The sequence below is a fragment of the Cygnus atratus genome, chromosome 4 (assembly GCF_013377495.2).
Source record: "Cygnus atratus isolate AKBS03 ecotype Queensland, Australia chromosome 4, CAtr_DNAZoo_HiC_assembly, whole genome shotgun sequence".
In the NCBI taxonomy this organism is placed as follows: domain Eukaryota; kingdom Metazoa; phylum Chordata; class Aves; order Anseriformes; family Anatidae; genus Cygnus; species Cygnus atratus.
The window spans coordinates 9,217,860-9,239,751 of NC_066365.1; the positions used below are offsets into that span (position 1 = coordinate 9,217,860).

At 41.8% G+C, this 21,892-nt stretch overlaps 1 protein-coding gene across 2 annotated transcripts in view; it reads right to left on the reverse strand.

Annotated features, from left to right (window-relative positions):
- Positions 1 to 21,892, reverse strand: part of BMPR1B (bone morphogenetic protein receptor type 1B) — a 275,469-nt gene that overhangs the window by 237,725 nt on the left and 15,852 nt on the right. Inside the window, exon 1 of one of the 2 annotated variants that reach the window (XM_050710349.1) lies at positions 15,824 to 15,926. The exons of the other annotated variant lie outside the window; for it this stretch is intronic. The gene's annotated coding sequence lies outside the window, so the exon portion shown is untranslated. Of the gene's footprint in view, positions 1 to 15,823; positions 15,927 to 21,892 lie in introns of those variants that run through there. 2 annotated transcript variants of the gene reach the window in all.

A 21,892-nucleotide genomic window follows, 5' to 3' on the forward strand; every position in this document is an offset into this window, starting at 1 on the left:
ACTACATACTGTATTGAACAAAAGCTGGCATTAAGGTGTCAAAGCAATATCTTCAAGTCATCAAGAGCATACAACACCAGTAAATGCTATGGGGAATAGAGAAAAAAAAACAAGAGGGTCTTTAAAAACACAGGCTTGTTCTCCCACAGTTGCTGCTCACATTTTCAGTCAAAGCAGATAAAGATGGACGAGGGAGAGCTGCTCACTACACTAGTACCAGATGACACTTCTTTTGAGTTGGGTTGTTATGGTGTATCTCTGAGGCAAACTTCATACACAGCATGAAAAATGAGCCTAATTCTCAGAAAACAAAAGTGGGTTTCCCTAGAGTGAGGAAATGAAGGTTCCTTTCCACCTGTGGGAGTGTCAGAAAGCAAGAGAATCCACCCCCAAAAAAAATCTGGGTCATAAACAGCAATGGCCTCTAGAATTATTCAGACTCAGGTTTTGTTGTGTTTTGAAATGGGAAACTACACAGAGTAACCTATCCACAGCTACAGTCATTTCCACATCATAACAAGAAAATTCACACCTTATATTGCTGCTTCTATTATTATGATTCATTTCCAAGGCTGACCACAGAAGAACTAAAACCAAGAAAGCCTGATTAAGGAAAAATAAATAAGACAAATGACACAGTACTCTTTGAAGGTCTGTAAAAATAACTAAGTGCGGTTGTGCAATATCTGTAATTTCAGACTTACTGGTCAAGTGGAATAGGACACTTGAAAATACACTTTGGATGAGTACCTGACAGTAGCAGAGTGCAGGATATGACTATATCCATTAACACAAATTTGTACCTTCTTCCCATCAGCAGTTCTGAAGACTTTTGATTAGCTAAAGATGCTCATTTCTCATGAGTTTAAATTGATTTATTCATCAACCAAGTTTCAAAGCATATTTTCTAAATATTAACATATTTTAAAAGTTGGTTAAGAAGCAATGACCTTCCAGCTTATGATGTCATTCGCCTCTTTTGGCAGGGTCATTTTGAACTGAAAAAGATCATCTGTTGCTTCCATTTCAGACCTTTCATATCCTCTATTGCCATTTTTTCCTTATAACTCATGAGCATAAACGTCTGCAATTCCACTGTGTCAGGCACCCATTTCTCTGGCTGATGAACACAAGGGCAACCTTCTCACTGACCTCTGCAGGGTCAGGTTTGAGGACTAGACCTTCAACCTAAATAAACAAATTTAGCTGAAGATCAACTAAACTGCTAGTTCTGTTAAATTTTCAGTGTGAACTCAGGCTCGATTTGTCAGTCTCTCCCAGTGCCCCTCACCTTCAAAGCCCACCTTCTCTGACTGACAGGGAGACAGCCGCACCTCACAAGCTTACCTGCATGGACTCCAAATGTAGAAATTAAATTCTGATGAGCCAAAAAGACACTCCCACATCTACAGATACACTGGATAGGTAAATTGTTTGGCAAAGTTATCTAGATATTTTTCAAGGAAACTACGTGCACACACTCCATAATATAGCCTGCTATCCTAAGAAGACGGGGCTTACAACACTTCATCTTTGTCATTTACCATCTCTTCAGTTCTTCCCCTCCATTAAGTGCTATAGTGTACAGCCCATGTTAACTAAATCTAGAAGAAGGGAACATGCTAAAGACCTAAATAGAATGAAATTCAGTGGAGAGGAGAGAAAATTTCTTCTGCCCTGAAGGAGAGACTGCATCATGAATTCCACATCCACATATCCTGGGAAGGAACAACCAGACGTATCAGTACAGGCTGGGGGATGACCTGCTGGAGAGGAGCTCTGTGGAGAAGGACCAGGGGTCCTGGTGGACGACAAGTTGACCATAAGTCAGCAGTGTGCTCTGGTGGCCAAGAAGGCCAATGGGATCCTGGCGTGCATTAAAAAGAGTGTGGCCAGCAGGTCAAGGGAGGTGATCCTCCCCTTCTACTCTGCCCTGGTCAGGCCTTAACTGGAGTACTGTGTCCAGTTCTGGGCTCCCCAGTACAAAAAATACAGGGATCTCCTGGAAAGAGTTCAGCAGAGGGCCAAAGATGATACGGGGCCCGGAGCATCTCCCCTGTGAGGAAAGGCTGAGAGACCTGGGTCTGTTCAGCCTTGAGAAGAGAAGACTGAGGGGGGAATCTTATCAATGTGTATAAATACCTGAGGTGTGGGAGACAGGCGGATTTGGCCAACCTCTTTTCAATGGTTTGTGGGGACAGGACAAGGGGCAATGGCCACAAAATGGAGCACAGGAAGTTCTGCACCAACATGCCAAAGAACTTCTGCATGGTAAGGGTGATGGAGCACTGGAACAGGCTGCCCAGGGAGGTTGTGGAGTCTCCTTCTCTGGAGATATTCAAGGGCCGTCTGGATGCCTACCTGAGCAACTTGCTTTAAGGAACCTGCTTTGGCAGGGGGGTTGGACCTGATAATCTCTGGAGGTCCCTTCCAGCCCCTACAATTCTGTGATTCTGTATGCCACTCTGTGCCCACCAGCCTGCTAATGAGGCCTTGGGGTGCAGTCCAGTGTAATACTGAAAGAGGCACAAGTTCTGCCAGATAGTTTTATTCATGTAATTCAGTCAATCCTTTCTCAAGATGGTCACAGAAATAAAGTTAACAATGAAGAATCAGTTCGTCTGTCCATCCACTACTACTGCTTTTATGTATAATTTCAGCTGAAGGTTTTGAAATACTACATATACATAGATTTCACAAAAGAGAAACTTCACATAATAGCAGTCTTGCGATGACATCTAAGAAGTGCATGTTAATGAAGCCCTTCATTTGCATGAACCTACTGGAAAAGTACATCTTGTAGATGGTGGTAACAAATCTAAACCCATTTTGGATTTCCTAGTGTTTACTGTGTCAGTATAAGTATGTTGAGTTGGTACAAGCATCAAAGGACCAAGATGAATTCTACATGTAGCATTCATGCCCAGACATAGCTGTAAGGCCAGCTGAACTGCATGTGTTGATTGCTACTCTACTGCTTCCAAACACTACATTTACTGATTCACCACGTGCACATTGTGACTACATCCAGACTGGATCCCTCCGCATCCCAGAGGGAATCATAAATACATTAAGGGAGAGAACAGACAACAGGAGGTACAAAGGCATCCCAGTTCAAACACCAGTTGTTACAATCTCTCAAGCCCCAATGCCTCTGCCCACAAGAATTGAGTAACCCAAAGAAACAAATTAAGACACAGACACAGATTTCTAGGTTGGAAGAGACCTCAAGATCATCGAGTCCAACCTCCGACCTAACACTAAGTACTCCACTAAACCATATCACTAAGCTCTACATCTAAACGTCTTTTAAAGACCTCCAGGGATGGTGACTCCACCACCTCCCTGGGCAGCCCGTTCCAATGCTTAATAACCCTTTCGGTAAAGAAGTACTTCCTAACATCCAACCTAAAACTCCCCTGTCGCAACTTTCGCCCATTCCCCCTCGTCCTGTCACCAGGCACGTGGGAGAACAGACCAACCCCCACCTCACTACAGCTTCCTTTAAGGTAACTGTAGAGAGCGATAAGGTCGCCCCTGAGCCTCCTCTTCTCCAGGCTGAACAAGCCCAGCTCCCTCAGCCGCTCCTCGTAAGACTTGTTCTCCAGACCCCTCACCAGCTTGGTCGCCCTTCTCTGGACTCGCTCGAGCACCTCCATGTCCTTCCTGTAGCGAGGGGCCCAAAACTGAACACAGTACTCGAGGTGTGGCCTCACCAGAGCCGAGTACAGCGGGACAATCACCTCCCTAGACCTGCTGGCCACACTGCTTCTTATACAGGCCAGGATGCTGTTGGCCTTCTTGGCCACCTGAGCACACTGCTGGCTCATATTCAGCCGACTATCAACCAATACTCCCAGGTCCTTCTCGGCCAGGCAGCTTTCCAACCACTCATCTCCCAGCCTGTAGCTCTGCTTGGGGTTGTTGCGCCCCAGGTGCAGGACCCGGCACTTGGCCTTGTTGAACTTCATACAGTTGACCTCAGCCCATCGCTCCAGCCTATCCAGATCCTCCTGCAGAGGAGGTTCTGACTATGCTGACTATGCAGATCTGTAGTTATCTAGGCTTCAAAAAGACCAAGCAATACCAAGTTTTATTTGGAAAATCTGAGAAAAATGGGCACATTCAATGAGTAATCATCATATTAATCTTGTTGGTCAGTTAGTTGGTCCCATCTGCTGGCCCCAGATGTTGATGACCACCTACTGAAAGCACACAGTGGTTTCAAGTACTACTTCGAGAACAATCCTTCTTCAAAGAAGTGTCATGATCAGATGTTTAAAACAAGTTTTACATCTTTCCAGACATGAAGAAAAAGGGTTTGAAAAAAAACTTAATACTAAAGGCAGAGTTTCTCAATAAACTCTAAGTTCTCACTCAACATGAATTGCATTCTCAGTAGTATGAGGTCCTGTTTCCTGGACAATTACAGTATTGGATGGACTGCTATGGAAAAACAAATACTGCAACTTTAAAGATAACTTTACAATGAAACAGTACTGCCCAAAGAACCAAGAGGGCTTCCATGGGCACAGTTCACAGGCTTTGCAAATGCCAAACTGTAGTAGTCACAGAATACACATTTAATGGAAAACACACTAAAACAAGCTCAGAGATGCAACTGAGGATCTTGCCCAAGTATTACCTTCAAAAGCAGATCAGAAGGAAGTGAGTGCCTCAAAATCTTGATCAGAAAAGGAAAACTATAGAAATAAAGCCCACATGACTGGTCTCTATGCCACGGGGGATAAATGAGGCTTCTCTCTGCTCCTCATGAAGAAGCAGAACATATTAGTTTGCATATATTTCTTCTTGCCTCAAAGAATGGGCACAAGTGAATGATGCTGTTGGTTCTACCATGCCAGAAGAGAGAAAAAAATATTCCGGCTAACTCCTGCTGTGCACAGGCTGTTCTCTTACATGCACTGCATGAAACTGTCAAAGAGGAGTTGGAAGGCACTCACAATGGTTATCACAATGATAACCTATCACAATAATAACCTATTAAGCCAGGACTAGCAAGGACAGCTGATACCAATGGGAGTTTCACCACTGAGGTTACATATGCAATCTGGTCACACTCACACTGTGCTGGTAACAAGGCCATTGTAGGCAGTGGTCTGTCCCTTGCACGTGAGCTGCTGCACACTCCAGTCAGCCACCTTGATCTAAATGACTCACCCAGGACTTTCCATCCCTGGAAAGATAGATGAATGCACCGCTAATGCCAAAAGCTTTCTTCCAGCTACTGAAAACCATAACTGTTGATGCATTCATAAAGACTCGTGTGCACAGAAATAAGCAAGCCACAAAACTGTAGAACTGGAGAGACAAAGACATACAGCATTTCAACAAAAACGTGTTGAAGAAAACACTGTTGTCTGACTTGCATCCCTAGCATCTTTTATGAGTTTTACTGTACCATCTATCATCCTTTCCCTGATGAACAGCATTATTTGTACATGGCACACTTAAGGAAGAATTCAAGTTGTATTTATCACTGTGTCAAGAATATTTCTTGATTAATGAATATGTAAAACAGCTGTTATAAGCAAACATTTATCGTCTGATTGGAGAGTATTATCATTACAGACCACGATTGCTGCCACTAAGCTAATACTCAACAAGAGTTCTCATGTTACACAAAGAAACATCTAAACAATAACAGCAGCTGAAAATTTTGACACTGGCTTACTGACAATAAGCACAGCAGTTGGTGGCTTTTGTTCAGGAAGGAATATTGTGGAGGGAGAGGGAGCTGTGGGAGACAGAGTTAGTGGCTGGAAGAGAACTGAAGCGGTGCAGGAAGAAGAGTGGTAAAGACACGTAAATGGAAATAACATTTTACCAAAACAGCAAAACTGCCTCCATCAATTCATTATTTCTTTCATTAAAGAGACATTCCATTTATTTTATTTTTCATTACTGAATTAAGGAGTTATCATTTGCAACACATTTTATAGTATATTTTAATTATACTTAAATGAAATTATTTTAAAGGGTACTTTTAAAAACATCTGTTTTGATCTTATTTTTTTTTCTTTTTTGATTCTTTCAGCAAATAATGTAATTTCACTCTTGGTGCATTAAAGTAACAAATGCCACATAAATATTTAACCCAGATATACAAGCATCTTAAAAAGCATTTTAAAAAGCATTTGCTTTCAAAACATTTTCCCTTTCCGAGCCATATGGAAGAAACATCATAAAGAAACGAATGGATTCAAATGTGGACAACTACTGTAGAAGTGCACGCAACAGCCTATATTATAGGATACAACTGATCTTAAAAAATGAAAGTGTTTGCATCCCCCAAAATTACACACATTTATAACAATAGAAGCCTTTGACTTTAACCTGTCAATTGTGGTGCATTTCCTGGCATTACAGAAGTCAGAGAAGTAGAGAAGGAGCAGTCTTTTAAAGGTCTTTAGTACCAGTTTTTAACTACAAAACCACCTGTTTATCTCACTACAAATCTAAATCTTAGCCTGCATAGATTAACAAAATGTAAAGGTTTCTCAAGAGCATATATTGATCTTGTTTTGCTGCTAAACAAGCATTTAGCAGCTCTTCTGTTTCCATAGCTATCCTGCTTTCCTGCTTTAAAAAAAGTAAAGGCGAGGCAAAACCTGCACTAATTGTCTTCCCTGTCCAACTACAGATTCTGCCAGAGCTGTATTTCTACCATATTTGAGGACAATTAAGAAAATAAGAGGAGGGACCAAGACATCCTAGGTTTACAGCCGCATACTCTGCTCCTTTGAAAAAAGCTCATAGAATTTAAGAATAACGCGCAGAAAGGTTTACTGTATCAGTTCATTCAGAAAGTCTCCCACTTCGTACTCGTCTTCCTGTGCAATAGGCTATCTGCTGGAAAAGGCAGTGTCCGTAGCCAAAAGCTGTGTGTGGGCTGAAAAGCTGTAGGAGGAAAAAGAATGCAACAAAGCCCTGAGATTAATGACTTCACACATGCATCCCTTGTGGTGTGGCCCAGAACTGCATGTACCCATCCCACCCCAAAATGCACAGTATCACTGTCACCATCATATGGTTTCCCTCCTCCTTCAGCAAAGATTAGCATACAGATATATTTGATGTCCTTGGCAATGCCTCACAATGGGATAAAAATCACCCTTATAGCCCTCTTTCACATACAGGCATTTTCAAGAATATAGCCTGTGGGTCCAATGCTTCTCCTTACATACTTTAGAGAAAGATGCGATTTAGAAAAGGTTGTTCTGTGCCGAGTTCCCCACAACTTTTGATATCTTTGCATTATTTCTTCCTTCCCTGTACCTCCCCTTATTTGATGGCTTACAGGGTTCAAGATGTAGTTCAAAGTTGCTGTAACTGCTCTGCGATGATTTCCAGTCATCAAAAAGAAAACAACACAAAGAAAAGCCACTAATTATGTTGGTTAGTCCTCTTACATGTTCTCTCTAGATGCAAGAGGGTAACTGGATCAACATCTGTTAGAACGAGAATAATCATCTGTAAATTAGCACGTTTTTCTCTGAAAAGACAGATCACCTGGGACAGTTCAAAGGGCTTACAAATCTGAACTAAAACTTGCAGTAAACAAGCAAAATAAAAGAGGTAATATTTCATTTTTAAAGGTGCCAAATATTCACACAGCTCAAAGCTAGCTAGCACCAGAGATGCATGTGCATGCTTTGAAATCTAGCCACCAAACCAGTGGTGATCTGCCAGTGGTCACCCTTGAAGGGCTGTCTGGGTTTGCAACTGCTCCCAAGGACAGCAACACTATTTAAGGGGTAGATTTTTTTCTGCTATACCAGTATGTCAACTTAAGCATGATTTTACTACAGTCTATAGTCATTTAAGAAGAGAATCAACCTATATAGAAAAATCATCTTGTTCATTACATGATGGCTACATTACAGCTATGACTTCTGTACTTTAATGCGCAGACAAAAGGAAAGGGTCAACACCAGAGCCAGGGATGAGAAGAAACACTGTGAACTTACTTCAAGGATTTTATTATAATCCTTTCAAATGTTTGCCATGATCTGTGTGTTAATAGCACATATATACAGCTGCTGCCTCAAGTAACCTGTCCCCTATGTCCTTAGCCAATGTGGAAAAAAAATACCAGCTGTAACAGTCCTGACCTTCCCCTACAAATTCTTCTGTTTGCTTTCTCATTCCAGACTTGGGCTGACAGTGCTCTCCTATGCTATCGCCTCTCACAGCAGCATGGTTGAACCATCAGACAACTGACAGGATTTGTTTCAGTGCACTGAACCTTACCTTGCTTCACTCCAGTCCAACAGGATCTCAGCACCTAGCACCAGTGTTACATACCCATCACATTAAATCCTGTATGCCAAACCGTTATTATCAGTTAGTCTGCTCATAACACCAAAGCCAAAAGTAGCAATATTGCACGACCTGTGTTGGTATTGCTGGGGAGAAGATCCAAACACAGCATCTTCCTGGGGGTTCCTTCCTCTGTTTTCAATGTAATACATTTTCTTCAGATATTAGTTGCACAAAAAAAATATTCAGATGCCTTCCTTCTCTACCCTTTGACATCTGCCAAGCACCATTTGATAGTATTTTTTTATTCTGGAGTTGCGGAGAAGTGAGTTTGAGGAAGGTTATTTTCAACCTTTCACTTCTGCATTAACCAACTGGGCCAACTCGTCTGCAAACAGCATCTTGGGTTACAGAATCAGTCATTTAGGCTGGAAAAAAAAACCTCTAAGATCATCTGGTTCAACCGTTTTATCTCACATCACAGCTGGGGATGATAGAAAACCGTGGAAGGTGTTTTCACACTGATGCAGACCAAGCACATTCCCACCACCTGCTTGGCTTTGGACCCCATCTCCCAGGGAAAAAAAAAAAAAAGATTTAAGAAAAAAGAAAAGAGCTAGGCATAGCATATGCTCCAAAAGTTCACAAAGCGGTTGCTCATTTAGGTCCTTAGCTTTACGGTAAAGCAGTTCTAAAAGTTTAACTCAGCCATCAAATCACTAATTTCCTTCAGAGCACTGCATTTAATCAGTTGGACTATTTGTAATTTACTTTTTACACCTTTGAGCCAAGACCAGTATCTCAGTATGACTAGCACATAAAAAAAAAAGTTTTAAAGAGTATTTCAATACATGTAAGACAACTCCTGCAGGCAAAGGTCTCACCAACTTCTAACGAGATTTAGCATCCATGATTACACCCATAAGAATATCTCCATTTAAAAAGTCAGTCATGCAGTTTTAGTTTTTATTAAATTTGCAGTAAGAGAAGAAATGCCAAGAATGGTTCACAGAAGCAGCTGAAATGCTACTAAGGAAAGAAATGACATTGGGATTAATAATTTCAAATATATGTGCAGCATTTGAGAGCAGAAGGGCAGTATAAAAATAGATCAAACCCTTTTGACAGGCTCTCATTTCTTCACACCATTCCAAGTCATGTTGCCTAAACTGGCAAGGTGAATTAAAAAAATTCAGTCCTGCATGAAATATGAAATTTACTCTTTTTCAGAAGACTAGCAAAACATTTACGCACAAATTAAGTAAATCCAATGGCATTAAACACACAAGTCGAGCACCTAAGAGCCAAGCCTCAAAAAATAAGAATAAACTTTACAACCAGAAGATTAGAAATTCTTTGTTTCGCTTTGCTTCTGTTTTTCACAAAAAAAAAAAAAAAAGCCCTGATTCTCAAATAACCAATGACTTCCATGAAACCTGTGAAAAAGGCAAGTTATAAGAAAATTACACTCATTCAAACCATAGCCTGCATGTCATGCAGATCACATGTCAGTTCTTGTCAGGAAAACAAACTGCACTCAAAATGAAAGAGTCCTGAAAAATTCCATAATGCAGCTACAGAAAAGCTCGATAACACCCTGCCAATAGATTTTAGAGCAGAAATGTTTAAAGTTATCTTTATGTTCTTTCATTTTTAATTGAAATAAATTATTGGTCCCTGCAGGTCCTCCCTCAGCAGTGTCCCTATTACGCTGAACAGCCCTGCAGTGCAATGTAAACCCCACTGTAAGTGGTGGTGGGTATATACCCTTGGCTTGTTTGTAGACAAAACTAAACTGTTGTGATATGAAAATATCGAAAAAATATTTAACTTCAAGTTAAGTGTTCTCATCCTCCTCTGCAAACACAGAAATATCAATGTGCCTGCTGCTGCAACAGCTGTCAGGATAAAAATCCTATTCCTTCCATAAAATACGAATATGCATCTATGTGATGCCATTGCTGTTCATATACAGCTGGCAAGCATAGCTTACGCACCCTATTTAAACAGAGTTAACCCTAAATAAATCCACAGAATTTACCATCCATTTCCAATTAATGCCAAAATTCTAGAGGAAAATGGTTTTGCTCTTTAACTATAGTAACGCAATTATATCTGTGCCAAAGTAAACTTTAACAAGGAGTTTAATATTGTGGGAGGAATGTTTCCTGTCATAAGAAGCTCACTTCATGTGACAGTGATGGGCATCCTGTGAAAACCACAGAGCTAGGTAGACTACAGTTTGAACCCCCCCAAAAAAAATCATTAGCAATCCTAAGTCAACACACTTCTTACCATCTCCCAAACAGAAATTATATTTTAAACCCTAAACACAACACAGCCTCAAAGCTTCATGTTCATAATAGCTTTGATGTGTCAGATATAGCAGCCCTGAATGCCTGACTAGGAATGCTTGTGAATAAAGGAAAAAGACAATATCATTAATATTTTTAAAGAGGAATGCATAAAGCAGTATTTTGAATAACTGAAGTTTCACTCTGTCCATCAATATCAGCAGCTTGAAGTTGACCTCGTTCCTGACCCAGCATCTCCAAACTGTTTGAGGGGTGCTTGTACCTGCATCCTAGTTGACAAGCTGAGTTGCAGGGCCATTAGGGACCAGCCCTGTGTCATCTCCTCAAAGCACCAGGACCTGGCTCAGCTTGAAGGGTTTCTCTGTTTCTATTCTCCAGGAGGACAAGACCCTACAAGACTTGCCTATGAATAAAAGAAGTCTATGATGCTTGTATGCAATTATTTGTATTTCTGCAGGCTACAAAAGTCTTGCTACATTCATTTTAACAAACTCTACTGGATAGTTATGCCTGAAGAGAAATTCGCTGTTAGGAGGAAAAAAAAGTTCATCCAACTTCAGTAGCAAATGCAAATAGCTAATTAGCCTTATCTCCATTACACTGTCCTGACTTTGCAATACACTTGGCACAGAAGCAAGAATTTGTTTGCCTTGTCCAAATCTTCTCACGTACGTACAGAGCCTAAAATCAGCAGTCTCTGAATCAAATCTGACTAGTAACGATTTAGCTTGCATGTATACCTATACCCTCTGCACTGCATTTTACGTGCATGTTTGTGTATGTCAATTCATCATCACTTCTGATGGGGAAAAGAAATTGGCAGACACTTGAAGATGAAAGTTATATTTGACTCAATTTACAGATCAAGATGTATTTGCATACATAACATAAACAAAAAACTAGCCAGACTCTGTTCATCGCATACACATTATCAGTCCAGTATGAATAAATCTATTATTTTGCCCGCAGTATTTTCCCTCCCCCAAAATAAACAGTGCATGCTTCAACAGTTCACTTCTACGGCCTGTTTTTAACTACAGCTACTTCCTTGGCCAAAATTGGTAAGAATGAAGGAGAGCAAATTGGACAAAATGTCTGAGATTATACTGAAATTGAAATATTTATCAGAATAGCTATTACTGGTAAGAAAGATAGTTGTAAAGTCTCATCTGATCCTTAATTGACCTCTGTTTTTAATTGGGGGGGGGGGGGGGGGGGGGGGGAAGGGATTAACCTAGAGCTAATTAAGGTCTTGATTCTACAAACCTGCAAGTGTATAATTCTGTTCACATAAGTATTCCTCAGTGAAGTTATGCATGAGCAAATACATTTGTAGCTTCAGGGAATTAATATTGGATAGTGTAACCTTTTAAAAACTTTTAAGTGGCTGCTTTATAAATATATACAACCCATTTTGGATATTGGGCTTTACCTATAAAATCTTTCTGAATACCAACTGAATTTTGCTTTTGTTTCAGACAGGAACTTTTACATTTGTTACAAAAAGAGGTGGATTTAAAGAACATACATTTTAATTGCGTGCCTTTGTGCATACCAGTTAGCGGAACTACAGTCTTTGGCTTAATGACATAAAAATGTAGAGGTTTCTAATAACTTATTTTGACATAAGCACTGGATTAATTTTCAACATGTAATAAAATCAATTTCCAGGGAAAAAAACTCTAAAGATCAGCATGCATGCAAGTCCCTGCATACTTGCAGTTCATGTACTGCTTGAAAAACATCCTTCTGGAAGATTTAAACAGAGAACATACCTTCAGGGTATTCTTCCCTGCACCCACATCGCTACTCCAGTCTTTACTCTTTATTACACTCTGCGGTTTGTGCCCATCTCCTCAAACTTTGCACACTCTGTGGACCCATACCTGCGGTCCTGTAAGCCACCACAGATGACTGTATCAACCATATAAGGCTCAAAATGGTAATTAAGTCTCTGCTGAAAACACCCTCCCTGTTGGACATTTCTAGATGAGGAAAATAACCCTTTCCGCCTGTTTTCACAAGGAAACATTCAGACTTGCTTATCTGTGGATAAAGCTGTCTGCCGGCCCCTCACTAACAAGTTTTGAACGTACTGGCCAATTATAACCAAACCTGACAAAGGTTTAGAGGCCTAAGAAATATTCACTCTGCCAAGTGGCAGAAAAGCAGGCAGCTGGACTGAAAATACAGCCCTGGGGCAAGAAAGGCTGAAGCAAGAACTCACCACTCACCTACCAGGGAACCCAGACTGGAAATGCAACGTATAAGAACGTAGGCTTCCTTTGGTTTTGCTTCTTATCAAAACTCTGCAGCATATGCCATGGATGAGAGCAACCAAAACGTACTGCCTGGGTGCCAGAGACACAGCTCTGCACCTCTGCGTGCACGCTGTCGATGGAAGCATACACGCCTGCTTGTACACACACAATGATGCTCGAACCAATCATAAAGAATAATTGATCACGCAGGAATTTCTTTACAACTTGATGAGGTGTTGACATTTTAAGCAGAGAAAAGTAAACTCGGTAATGTAATGCATGACAAGCCCGGTATAATGTAATCAAACACTACCTTTATAGAGTATTTTAGTTACCTCAAAAATCACTTCCTTATTGGAAAAAAAAAAAAAGTCCATCCCTTACAGAAACCATAGAGAAATTTTTCTTCCTTTCATACACTCAAAAGAACAAGCTTGATAATAAAAAGCATGATCTAATTTTCAGATATCATCAGAATGTCACAATTTGTTGACTTTTTGGAAACCTTATCAGATAGCCTTTGTTACATTTTCGCTACCTCACCAGACACAAAGCAGAAAGAATAAAGCAGTTATTTGCTTATCGGAAGTGAATCCAGTTTGAAACACGCGCTGATGCAGAAACTGGTTTGGCACATGAAAACTTCAGACCAAAAATATTATTTCTAATCATTGTCCTCCCAATTTTGCTTATCAGCAGCCAAATCCTCAGCTCATTCTAAGAATATAAAAATAGTAGCTCATCTCTTAAAAATAAAAATCCAAACGGCAATAAGTAAAAAAATCATAGAATGACTTGGGTTGGAAGGGACCTCAAAGATCATCTAGTTCCAGCCTACTGCTATAGGCAGGGATGCCACACACTAGATCAGGTTGCTCAGGGCTTCATCTAACCTGGTCTTGCAAATTTAAGTGATGCACACAAAAAATATATATATATTTTAGTTCACTCTACAAAGTACTGCTAACGTATCTAGTTTTGTTAAATATTTACAGTATAATGATCTGTATCACTTTGGCATGGATGAGTTGAATACTGATGTGTCTACAAAGCCTATTTAATTTCTTCAGTAGAGCAATGGCAACCAAGAGAACCACATTGGCCTATATGCTATTCTACCCCTGCAACTACCCTACAGTCAGAAGAAAAAAGCTGTCACAAGTTTTAGGGAGGCTTTTCTGTTTTATTCCATGCTCCACCAAAAGGCTATAAATGACTTTGTCTCTTTGGGACAGAGACACACACACACACCCCATCCCACCCCTCACCCCCTAGCTCACTTCATCAGGCACTGTGTATGTAAGACAACACAAAGCAGTCCCTTCTCCACAGGATTTACACTCTGGGTATCTGCTTTGTAGCCAATGGCAAGCAGTCAGTGGTTAAGAAATAGAGCAGCACATAAATGTTCATGTGGAAAAAAAAAAACATTAATCTTATTTCTCAGGAGTAGTAACACATCATTTCCCACCTGAGCATCAGACTTCCTCTCATTGTTTCCTTGCACCTGGCAACAGATATTATGTCTTACGTATTGAACCTCTTGTTTTCTAAGAAACAATACACACAGAAGAATGACAGAAACAGGCAGGAAAGACGAGACTCAGAGCAGCCTTTGTGAATCTGTCAGTTTACATTATCACCAATCAAACCTCCTTCAAAGGTTCAAGAGTTTCAAGACCTGAGGGCTTGATGCTGCAAAGCAAGGAGCACTCTGGCCTCTGCACAGCAAAGCATCCAGCACACACATCACTTTAATTGCATGAGCACACCAATTAAAGCAGACCCACTCATACCCTTAAAATTAAGCACGTACTTAAGTGCCAGGTTGAAGCAGGAACATTCAGTATGTTGACCCGTATTATTTCAGTGGTGCACACAGACAAATGTATAGAGATAAACAACTATCCCAAAGGATAGAGTTTTCCCCCCAGTTGCACAAGTGTCACTCACGAGCAGCTCAGCTGAAGCCAAGCAGGGTAGCAGGCTGCAGGAAGGCACCCGAGGCGCCTAGATTGCATTTGCTGTGATGGGTTCCTTATTTCGAAATAACTGGGTAAGTGTTTCATAACAAAACGGAATTTCAACACGCGAACCAGAGAACTCACGAGTATATTATGAATTCATCATGCCGCTCTAATGGTAGAACACCACTTTGGTCTTTTGGTTGCTTTACAAAATAACTTTGAAAGAAATCCACCCCATCAGGAAAAGCAAGCAGGAGTGAGTGGTGCCGCCGCTGACAGAGGCGAGCCCGTCCTCTGTGGGCAGTCTCACGGCCGCTGCTGTCAAGTCACCACACGCTGCCTCCACGAGTCAGTCCCTGAGACGTAGCCTTCAGCATCCTAACTTTGTCACCTCTGCGGTTCAGAGTGAGCCGTTCTCAAAATTAACGACGGTTGCACCCGCCTCCCTTATGATCAGCTTTAAATGAAGCTAAAGAGAGCTTTCCGGGCTGAAAAGGAGAGGACTGAGGAAGCGCTGTAAGCTTACGAAACCATGAGTGGCATGGAGGGGAATAGGGATCAACTCCTCACTACCTATTGCTATGCAAGATATAGGTGCTATCAAACGGAGGTATGAGTTTTAACACAGGGCAAAGTTAAAGTCCCAAATCCTTGCTACAGCACGCTGCAGATGCTGAAAGTTTACACGGGGTCAAGGGGGCAATCAGACGAGTTCGTGAAAAAGAAAAAAAAAAAAAAAGAAAGAAAATCAACGAGGGCTGTAAAGACACCAGCCCTTGGGAAGCATCCGAGTTGCAAAGGGGAGCACGCTGAGAGCCTTCTGAGGACCCATCCTCACCACCCGCCCCGTTTCACCCTATTCTCCATCACCCCCTGCCATGAAGCAAAACAGACCGGCTCCAGGAGCTCGTGGCAGGGCACGATCCGACCAAGCCTCCCGACCCCGGGCAGCCCCCCACTCACCCCGCAGCAGCCTTCCCCTCTCCGCCCGCCTTACCGGGGCTCCCCGTGGCCGCCGCCCGCCTCAGCCGCTCCACTAGGGTTTGGGATTTATTTATTTTTTGCTGCCGTTCCCCTCCTCTCGCCCTCTCCAGCTCCCACTAGTGAGCACACAGCCCGCCAGCCCAGCGCCGCCGAGGATCGGCCGCCGCCCCCCCGCGGGCGGCCGGCGCGGAGCCGCCGCCTTCTCAGGGCCCTGCGCGGCCCCGGGGACTGCGAGAGGGGCGAGGCGACGCCCTGGCCCCCCTCAATGAGAAACGGAGAGCAGGGGGAACAGCCCCTCCGAAAAGGAGCCGGGCCTCCGCTACTCGCGAGGGCCCACCTGGAGAGTGCTGCGTTCAGTGGGGGCCCCAGCGCGGGGGGGACGTGGAGCTGCTGGAGTGAGTCCAGAGGAGGGCCACGAGGATGATCAAGGGGCTGGAGCACCTCTCCTGTGAGGACAGGCTGAGGGAGTTGGGGTTGCTCAGCCAGGAGAAGGGGAAGGCTCCGGGGAGACCTTATAGTGGTTTTCCAGTACCTAGAAGGGGCCTACAGGAAAGTTGGGGAGGGACTCTGTCAGGGGGTGTAGTGATAGGTCAAGGAGTAATGTCTTTAAACTAAAAGAAGGTAGATTTAAATTAGATATTAGGAAAAAATTCACGACTCTGAAGGTGGTGAGGCAGTTGAACAGGTTACACAGAGAAGCTGTGGATGCCCCATCCCTGGAAGTGTTCAAGGCCAGGCTGGATGGGGCTTTGGGCAACGTGGCCTAGTAGAACCTGTGCCTGCCCATGACAGAGAGTTGGAACTGGATGGTCTTTAAGGTTCCTTCCAACCCAAACTGTCCTGTGTGTTGTGTGGAATTTATAGCATCAGCAGTAATTTATTGCTAAGAGTAGGCTGTACCAGTCCCCACTGTAGATGTTCCTGCTGTAAGTCATACCACACCTCACAAGCAGTCAGCACTGTCCCACAGCACCTTACAGGCACAACAGTAAAAATTCAGCCCAGAGTGTTCGACCTCAGTGCTATTTTACTACGGCTTCCCCATTTGCTGCAATTGATCAGTAAGTGATCAACAGCTCTGGTTATCATATTAAAAGTTTCTGAGCACAATTTAGTCTGTTATAACACATGATAAAGTTTGCAACTTCGGAGAAAAGGTGAATTCAGAATGGGAACACTTGACATGCAACTACAGTAATGTTTTACTGTGCATCAGGCGCACACTTTGAAGCGAGCTGTGGAGTGATCCCAGCACACAGCTGCAAGCAGTAAGCCAGAAAAGCATCCCAGGGGCACAGCTAACAGGCTTTGGGTCCCACCTGCACCCTGTGCACCAGGCTAGGCTGAAGCCAGGTTGAGTGCCTTGGTCTGAACGCTAAGCCCCCAGCACCAGCCAATTCAGACTGCAGATCTCCTGGGCCACGTTCACTGATAGTGCAGACACACATTACCCTAACCTCGTAGATAGCTTCTATTTCTCACACTTAGAGGAGTAAATACTCTCCCTCAGTTTCTGAGAGGATTAATATGTTCATATCCACAGAAGCTAGTCCATTCCCCTTTGGCTCAGGGCATTTAACTTAAAGACAGAAAAGACTGCACTAATGTTTTAAGGCAGCTACGTGGAAGAACGAGCAAAGTAGCTCCAGTGAGGGAGGAAAGCTGCTTTCACTGCACCTTTGTGTTCTTAGGCCCAAACCTCAGTGTCGGAAAGACCGAACACTGTAGACATTTATTCTATTTTTCACACACCTCAGTCAAAACCAGAGCCAGGAGGGATGAAATACTGAAAGAAATACTTATTGCTAGCTGAGACAAGAGATGAAAACAGTGGAAGTCTAAGGACAAAGCCTGCTTCAGTGATATTTCTGAACAGCTGTTTTGTGAAACCTGTATATAAAAGTTATTGTTGTGCACTTCATGACCCACACTTTTTTGGTCTGTAACTTAGCCTCTGCTCATTATAATGCAGATATATTGTCTATTGTGAGCCTAAAGTTTCTCTCTGAGATGACACTACTTCCCCTTTTCTGTTTGCCTCCTGCAGACAAACAAGGGAAGACAGAGACAAATAGAAGCAGTTGCTCTTCTAGAAAAACAGCTGAATAACTACCCCATGGTGCACTGGCAAGAGAAACCTAGAAAACAGATCTCAAAGTGGGGAAAAACTCAGGAAGTAATAAAGAGAGATTAAAGGGGACAGGACACAAAAATAAATAGAAAAGGAACAAAAGGTAGGTTTAACAGAACTGGAAAGTGCTGTAAATTGAAATAGTTGGCAATGAGAAAAGAGGTGTTATGAACACCTTTGGTTCACACTGGAGAACTGAGAGACTGAAAACTGCGGTTTTCTTTGAAGCACAAAAATAATTAGATATCTTGAGCATAAGAGAGTCAAGGGTTTGTGCTATACTGCTACAATGCCAGTGTGCAGCCAAAAAGAAGCAAGACTTGCTTACCAATTTCCTTGAAAACATACAGCAACTCTTCAAAGAGGCATGCCCTTCAGAGCTGCTGTGAATCAGCAGCCACAGGAGCTATTCAGCCCTAGACTGAGCTCTAATGAAAGCATGAGCTTCCTCTTCACAACCTCCAACTAATCTTTTCTAAATGGATCACTTCAGCCACCATTCTTTAACTCCTAATTACGAGACCTCATTAAAACAACACTTGAATGAAGATGCTCAAAATATTGAGCTCACAGTGATGATACTGTATGTAGTATTTCCAAATGAGTATTTCCAAATGAGACTGTTTGAGGTTGCCGGGTAATTGCCTTAATCTTCTATCATTGCTAAGGTAAACAGATGAAACCACAAAAATGCTCAAGCCTCCTGGCAAAGTTTTCAGCATGCTTTCACCTTCCTGACCTCAAAGCGCTGAGCACTACATTATTGCTCTGCAATTCCTTTGGATGCTGTATGTTGTCAGTGGAGGAGATCTCCCACAAAACACATGCAAATAAGCTATCCAGTGGTAAAACAAATATTGTGTGATCTCTTCACTTTTTGTCTGTGTTCAGGCAAGACGACATAATCCTTTCCGTTCTAGAAGCTAATGCTGTGCCTCTTTCCCAAACACTAGTGTTCTCTCTGTCTTGTGAAGAGCTACATAATAAACAGAAGTCAGCTTGTAAAAATAGCCCGATGTATTTCACAAAGGGTAATCACATGCAAACACTTTATTCCTATATTCCCAACGTTGTTTTTCCTGCCCAACCAAAGTTGCAGGTTTCAGTAATGCAGGAAGAAACAATGTTACCATGCCAGATTAACTAGACCTTGCTCTTTACTGTGCAGACAGAAACATACGATATTTCATGGCTTTCTTACAGTTCTGTAACATGATTACATCCTATCTTCAAAAGTCAATACCAAACTTCATTTGTCTTTGTTTACTCACAGATTATAGCTGATGGCTCTCTACTGTCTGTTTGCTGGAGGTATAGTGTCTGAAGTGCAGTGCTGTGATTTTCAAATCCACCCTTTAACTGTGACAGCCATATATCAAAATCCTCCATCAGCCAGCCAGAAAATGACTCAAGAAAAAGGCAGTTGCCATATTCTTTTTGTCAGAAATTATTTTGTTGAGCAGGTATACTGATCACCTCCCCAATACTTTTTTTTTTTTTTTTTAAATAAGCATACTACAAGTAAAACATTTTAACAACCAAGAGTTGATCCACATGTGATCTGTAGACTCAAGTTGTGCTTATTTGTATTCAGCAGTCTTGTTTTGTATTTGCTGTGCAAACTTTACAAGGTCAGGCTAAAACATGCCTCTTGTTACCTCCCTCTGCCACACAAAGCATATGCACATGTATGTGTTTGAATATGTATTACAACAGTATAGTACTGAAAAACCCATCTCAATAAAAGGAGAGGAAAAGAAGAAAGGGTACATGCTTCCCATGTGAAATGGTAATTGTGAGAGGGACGGAGAATTGGAAAGAACATAAAAGGCACTGTATTTGAACAGAATTATTTAAGACAGCAGTTCCCAAACTGAGATCCAGGGACTAACTCCCTCCTGGGGAGAGCAGCTGGCTGCCTGCCTCAGCATCTTCTACCAGCAAGAGGAGCCAGCAGTCAGTCATAACATCCTCTGCAAGTTTCTATGTGCCGGGCTCCTCTCCTTGCAGATTTCTGGCACTCACAGTTCTTATTGATTTAAACGGGGCTTGAAAGCCTTCAGAACTGAAGGCTAGACCTCTTCACTAAAGAAGAAAGCTTGCAGCGTAGAAGCCTTTAGAGGAACTTTAAAAGAATAAAAACAAATGCTTGTCTCTAGGACAATAGCAGCAGGGAAGAATGCTCTCAGACGAAAAATAAATCTGTTGCCTATAACGTTTTTAGCTTCAGTTAAGATACTCAGTCTTCAACTGGAGACAAAATACCGTGGATGTGGGGCACATCCCAGAACACCTGGGTACACGTTGCCTTGCTGATTGAAGCTGTGCACCCAGGTCCAGCAAATTTGCTCTTCACGTGCCTAAGAGCTCCAAAGAATGGGAATTCAGACTCAGTTTTTTGGTGGATTTTGTTATTGTTTTTCCACCCTTCAGCAGTATTTTATAGCTTCTGCCCTATGAACCACTAACTATTTTTATAATATGGATTAATTCCTTTTCCAGTTTAAAGAAACAGCTGAGATAGCAAACTTGAACAATTTCATATTCTGAACTCTAATTAGCTTAATGTAATGTTGTTTGTTCAGGAGTGCTGGTCCTTTAGTCAAGTTTCAGCATAATCCCAACATAATCCCTGATTTTTTTTCCACCTTTTACATCTCATACTACTTTGAAATATTTTTAAAGGTTTTGATCTATTGAACACTTACTAGAAGGCTTGTTTAGTGCTACAGTATTTTCTTTGATCATTTCTTTGAAACTTAATCCAACAGGTGTTATTTTAATTAAAAACAAGTCTGTCATCATTCTTTTATAATAGTAATTTCGTTTCACTACTATGGGTTATATTTTATGTATTTTCTTCTTACAGTTCCTTAATTTAGGACTTGCATAGTGTGGCATATTTACTGCTTCTTATTCCTAAATAGGGTATAGATAGAAATATTCTAATTCTTCCTATACTGTAATGTTATTTACTATTAGTGGAATTCCCTCTTGGATTTAAACCCTTGAAAAAAGGGATGAGCTTTCTGGAGAGCATGAACTGACTGATTTAATGCAATAACAACAGTTCTCCCTAAATGCAGCTGTATAGTCACGGGGGATGAAATTCAACCTTGTGCAGAATGCCGGTAAAAGATCTAAGTATTCCTCAAGACATCAGAATAAGGACATAGGCTTGGTCTTGAGTCAGCAAAAGGAAGTTCTTGGAACAAAACTGTCTTAGTTATTTACTGTTATCCAGAGCCAAGGAGAGGGGAGGAGACCCTGATGGAAGTACAGGGAAAAATCAGCAGAGTCTACATAGAAAAATGCATTTCCTTTTTGAAATCTTCCTTTGGGCTTTTTTTTGCCTTTTCTAAGTGTGTCACTCTTGATCTGGAGAACAGGGGTAGAAAAAGAGTTGGTTTCTACACCAGTGACCCACCCACCGCAGAGAGGTCCCACGCTGGGAGGCTGTTACATTCTTCCAGAGGAAAGGAATGGGGACTTTGTTTTAAATTCTGTTTCCTTCTATTTGTGGGTACCCATTTCATGAACCACAGGCCCAACTGTACGGTACATTTCTCCTATACCCACAGTGGAATATGTAAAAATACAAATGACATTCATCATCTCATAAAAGGATCCTTTTCATTTGTTCAGTGTTGTTTGGTGTGGAAAGCAAAGAGAAACAAGCCATGGAAAACAAAAGAAAGCTGACACGTAGAACATTGCATGTCAGGGATAAAGCCTCACTGTGAGCCAGGGAATTGTCATCATGCAGGAGTTACATCAGACTACAACCATCTCCAGCACTATTTCACTAGCTCTCCCCACACATATCATTGCTGCATGGTTATCTGTCAGTCAAACAACTCTAAAAATAACAGCCAAATACCCTTGTATTTATGACACTCCTTCCCTTCCTCTATGTGCAATACTTTCAAGATCTGCCATGTCACATAATCC